We start from the raw sequence: 5,391 nt of genomic DNA, 5'->3' as shown, positions 1-5,391 counted from the left end.
AGTTCCATAAAATTTCCATGAGTTTATTTTTACGTATATTTAATTAAACCAGTTTTATCTTTGATATACTTGCATTTATTTTTGGCTTAAGAAATGTTCTAATCCCCTCGGGTAAATTTTCAGCATTTCTTTATATTCAAAAAAGAAATTATATATATTTTTAACACAAAAATTGTGTGGCATGAGTTTATTTTTACGTTGCATTATTTCATGAAAATATGAGTAAAGATAAGATTTTCACAATATTATTTTAAATTGCATAAATTATAATAAGATGATTTTAAAATCTCTTATGACAACGAAAGTTCAAAGTTACAGATGCTCGGTACCACAGTTTAAAGTTTAAAAGGATCAGAGTGTACCCACACTGTTTACAGAGTGGTTATTTATATTAGTAGATTTCTCCTGAGTGTACACCTAGTTTTGGACCAGGACTTAATAAGGAAAATCTCACTTAAAGTTTACGTACGTTGATTTAGTTTGGTTAGCCAGTCAGCTAAGTCCAGTCTTCGGACCGCACAACCCAGTTATGGGGGTAAACATGACTTACGGCAAATAGGCCTAAGGTTTTTACAATATATGTTTATACATATTTAATTACGTGTACAAAGTTACTGATGATTTGAAGGAAAAATGTAAGTTTACATGAAAATGATCATTCTGGTGCTTAAATGACGATCTAAAGAAAACGTATAAGGAAAAGTATATGTATATTTATCATTAAATATTTTTAAAATTTTTAAAGTTAAAAATTTAATTTAACAGTTATAGTATATAATTATAAAATTTTACTGTTATAGTTGATGGTAAAAGTTTTATGTAGAAATTTTTAAATTTATATTTATTTTAGAAACAGTTTTGAAGTTATAGTATTAAATATTGTTCTACGAAATTTTTTAAAAAAAACTCATTTTGGCCACACACTAATAATAATCTTATTTATTTACTGAGCGTCGTCTCACTCCAATCATATTTTTATTTCAGATAACTCTGAAGGGTATGTTAGAAATCAGGCTTAGCAAGCATGTGGATGGGGATAGAAAAATAAAGATTGATTAGAAATATTAGTATGATTTCAGATATTTATGCTTTTGTAATTTTTCTTCTTCTGAAATAAATGATTGTAATATGGATAATTAGCGCTCTGGTTCAATAATAATTGAGTTTATTTGCTTCCACTATAAATTAATGGTAAAAAGTAAATGTAACACCCCGACCCCGAGGGGCCTGGGATATTAACTTTTTACTACTGATTTACAGCGGAAGCAAAATACACTCAATTCTTATTTAACCAGAGCGCTAATTATCCATATTACAATCATTTATTTCAAAAGAAGAAAAATTGCACAAATATAAATATCTGAAACCATACTAATATTTCTAATAAATCTTTATTTTTCTAATCCCCACCCGCATGCTTGCTAAGCCTGATTTCTGACATGTCCTTCAGAGTTATCTGAAATAAAAAATGATTGGGGTGAGACGACGCTCAGTAAGTAAATAAGATTATTATTAGTGTGTGGCTAAAATGAGCTTTTAAAGAATTTCGTAAAAAAATATTTAATACTATAACTTCAAAATTTCTTTTAAAATAAATATAAATTTAAAAATTTCTACATAAAACTTTTGTCATCAATTTCAACAGTAAATTTTCATAATCATATATTATAACTGCTAAATTAAACTTTTAACTTTAAAACTGTAAAAACATTTAATGATAAACATACATATACTTTTCCTTATACGTTTTCCTTAGATCGTCATTTAAGCACCAGAATGATCCTTTTCACGTAAACTTATACTTTTCCTTCAAATCATCAGTAACTTGTATACGTAATTAAATATGTATAAACATATATTATAAAAACCACCCTTAGGCCTGTTTGCCGTAAGTCATGTTTACCCCCATGACTGGGTTGTGCGGTCCAAAGACTAGACTTAGCTAGCTGGCCGACCAAACTAAATCAACATACGCAAACTTTAAGTGAGATTTTCCTTATTAAGTCCTGGTCCGGAACCAGGTGTGCACTCAGGAGAAATCCACTAACATAAATAACCACTCTGTAAACAGTGTGGGTGGACTCTGATCCGTATAAACTTTAAGCTGCGGTACCGAGCATCTGTAACTTTGAACTTTCGTTGCCATAAGGGGTTTTAAAATCATCTTATTATAATTTATGCAATTTAAAAATAATATCGTGAAAATCTCATCTTTACTCATATTTTCATAAAAATGCAACGTACAAATAAACTCATGCCACACAATTTTTGTGTTAAATATATATATAATTTTATTTTTGAATAGAAAGAAATGCTGAAAATTTATCCGAGGGGATTGGAACATTTCTTAACCCAAAAATAGATGCAAGTATATTAAAGATAGAACTGGTATAATTAAATATGCGTAAAAATAAACTCATGGAAATTTTGTGGAACTAAGTAACATAATTAAAATTTACGTACAAAATAAACTCGGGTATGAATTTAAAATAAAAATAAACTAACATAATCAAAATTTACTTACCTTCTTCTTTTACCGCGTGCTACGAACACAATAACTATCTTTAAGAAATGAGATCGGAAAGAGTGGATGATTGAGAATTTATTTAAAAATTCTCTCTCCACCACAATTTCTTTCACTCACTAATCCTTCTCTTCCTTGAAAAATTGTTGTGAAAAATGAAGGTTGAGAGCTCCCTATTTATAGGAAAATTTTGGGGAAAGAATGAAATTTATAAAAGTGTGGGGAGATGGGTGAAATTATAATTTTTAAAAATTAAAGAATGGGCAAGGGATGGGCAAGGTATGGGTTGAGTGTGGGATGGGAATGGAGGCTATGTGGGAGTGCTTGCCACCATTCCCAATAAATTTTTAATTAATTACTTACCTAATTAATTAATCAATTAGTTAATTAATTATTTATTATTTTATTATTTTATTATTTTTCTTTATCATTATTATCATTATTATTCTTATTATTATTACTTTTAAACTATTTTTAGTAATCATTTATTTTATTATTTATTTTTGAATAAGAATTGAATTTAAATTTTGAAAACTCATGTGGGCCCCACATGGTCTTGTGGGCCCCACACAACTTCGAGACCAAAATGGATCGTACGTAACTCCAATAACTCTTATACGATTTTATGTATCCTACATAACTTTGAGACTCGTGTAAACCTCCATACGGCTTCAGGACTCATGTGGGCCCCACACAGTCTTGTGGGCCCCGCATAGGATACCTATATTATTATTATTTTATCATATATTTTTACAAATTATATCAGTCAAAACATTATTTTATGTACTTATTTACGTATATAAATAGTGTCTTGTGGCTCCGGGACTCAAGTAGACCCCACATAGTCTTGTGGGCCCCACATATGATACCTATATTATTATTATTGTATCATATATTCCTGCAAATTATGTTAGTCAAAACATTATTTTATGTATATATATACTTATTTACGTGTACAAACAGTGTCTATCCTGTTTATCCTATGAAATTCCATTTTGACCAGGCCGACCTCCAGGGAGCGACTGAGCCGCAATGGTCTCTGAGCACTCGCTAAGACAAGGTCTTTCTTAGGCATCAAGCATGGAATCAAGGACTCTATAGAAAAACACTTCTATATTGATATTAACTTAATGACCATTTTTATTTTATTATAATTATGCTTTAATCGTATATATATTTTTGGGTCATCACAGTAAATATCTCTGACCCTTCGGGGTTGGGGTGTTACAGTAGAAGTTGAGTTAAAATTATGGAGAGAAGTTTTGAAATCTAAAGGTTTTAAGATAAGTAAAAATAAGAAAGAATATATGAAATGTAATTTTGGTAATGGTAGGAGGAATATTGGAAATAAATTTAAACTTGATAATGAAAAAATAAATAGTACTTAAAGATTTCAATACCTTGGATTTATTATGCAAATTAAAAAGAGAAATTAAAGATAATGTAATGCATAAAGTTAACGCAAATTGGGTAAAATGGAGAAGTGTTTCAAGTGTATTTTGTGATCGTTAAATATTCTCAAAATTAAAAGGAAAGCTTTACACGACGACTATATGACCAACTACTCTATATGGATGAACCCACCAAAACCAAAACAAGACGAAGAATAGTGCAAGGTGCGCAAGTTAGAGAGAGAAGCTCTCACCTCTCTCTAGGGAGAGGTGCTTGTCTGTGGAGAGTGGTTTCTCACCTAATACGATTTTGAACCTCCTCGGCTGCTGACTGGGGGTTCGAAAAGCTGGGCTCAGGTTGCCATGGGCAACAAGGAGGGGAGGAGGGAAATGATCAAGGATGCCCTCAAATTCATTGTGGCTAAAGGAGGCAGGAGGGGTCAATGGGCTGAAAAAAAAAAGATTCTGAGATAATAGCAGAATATGAGAGGCTCGAGGAAGAAGTTGAGAAAAGATTCATGGAGTTGCATGGGTCTTTACTAGCTACAACACTTATAGACAAGTTTCAACCTCATGGAGAGATGCATGGAAGCCCATTAGAGGGATGGAGGAATCCTAAAATGATTGCTGGAGTGGTTCATTCTACTCCCATGGTATTGAATGAGCGGATTATGGAGTCCCTTGTTATGGTTGGGAGTGAGGAGTCAGCTGAGAGATGCTCGAAAGGAAATGAAAGTGTCAAGAAACAACTCTGGGGTGATACAGTGGAAGATGATTCTATTAGCGAGGGATTGAAGAAGAAAAATGCTAAGGAAAAGGGTCAGAATGAAAGAATGATAGTAAGGAACAATAAGAGAGTTCCTTGGTCTGAACTCTTCGCAAATAATAGAAAGCCTAGCTGTTGTACTGCCATTCCTGCTTTCCACTCTGATGGCAGTGGTGCTAGATTGGAGGCAAGTGACCTAACAAACCCAGATGAGTCGTATCAGAAGTGCCTTGTGGGGTACTTTGTTGGAAATTTCCCTAGCAGGGATGCACTTGGAACTATGGTGAATTCCTGGAAAGTTAAGATGAATTACATTAAACATGAGGATGGATGGGTGGTGTTTAAATTCCAGGATAATGATGAACTGGAAGACGTCTTGCAAAAGGCACCATATGTGACTCGTGGCAAGACACTATACATGAAAAATATGCCCAAATACTTCCAGTTTGGCCACGAACATAGATCCACTCTGCCAGTGTGGGTGCAATTCAAAAATTTGCCAATTGAGATGTGGACTCTGATGGCTTTGGGTAGGATTGCTTCGGAACTAGGGAACCCTGTCCGTGCAGATAAGTTAACCATGATGCAGGTGAGAATATCATATGCAAGAGTACTTGTGGAGGTAAATATGGCCGGGGAAATCAAAGATTCAGTCAGAGTTTTTCTACCAAATAATGAAGAAATGGTTCAAGAAGTTGTTTATGAGAAAT

Source organism: Malania oleifera, chromosome 12 (assembly GCF_029873635.1).
Source record: "Malania oleifera isolate guangnan ecotype guangnan chromosome 12, ASM2987363v1, whole genome shotgun sequence".
Taxonomy (NCBI): domain Eukaryota; kingdom Viridiplantae; phylum Streptophyta; class Magnoliopsida; order Santalales; family Ximeniaceae; genus Malania; species Malania oleifera.
Note: the sequence above shows the minus strand (reverse complement) of the source record.